This window comes from Buceros rhinoceros, unplaced genomic scaffold, assembly GCF_000710305.1.
Source record: "Buceros rhinoceros silvestris isolate BGI_N320 unplaced genomic scaffold, ASM71030v1 scaffold27061, whole genome shotgun sequence".
In the NCBI taxonomy this organism is placed as follows: Eukaryota; Metazoa; Chordata; class Aves; order Bucerotiformes; family Bucerotidae; genus Buceros; species Buceros rhinoceros.
Window position 1 is genome coordinate 2,036 of NW_010395222.1, and position 227 is coordinate 2,262.

General features: G+C 60.8%; 1 protein-coding gene across 1 annotated transcript in view; it reads right to left on the minus strand.

Annotated features, from left to right (window-relative positions):
- The window catches only part of LOC104501652 (tensin-4-like), a gene marked incomplete at both ends in the record, with an annotated part of 5,612 nt that overhangs the window by 1,922 nt on the left and 3,463 nt on the right, over nt 1-227 (minus strand). The window lies entirely within an intron of this gene.

Sequence of the window (227 nt, forward strand, 5' to 3'; positions counted from 1 at the left end):
CACCACCCGCCTCTGGCCCCAGAGCGGTGTCCCAGGGAGCTCAGGAGGAGGGAAGGAAGGGGCTAAGCTGGACTATTTGGGTCCTCACAGGGACAAACGTGGGTTTTCCAACCCCCACCCCATGGTCCTGTTTTGGAGACGACTACCACGGTCTCACTGGCAGAAAAGTGCGGGCAGGGGCTTGAGGTTTGCCACTCCAAACCACTCACTGCAGGGCCATGGAGCAG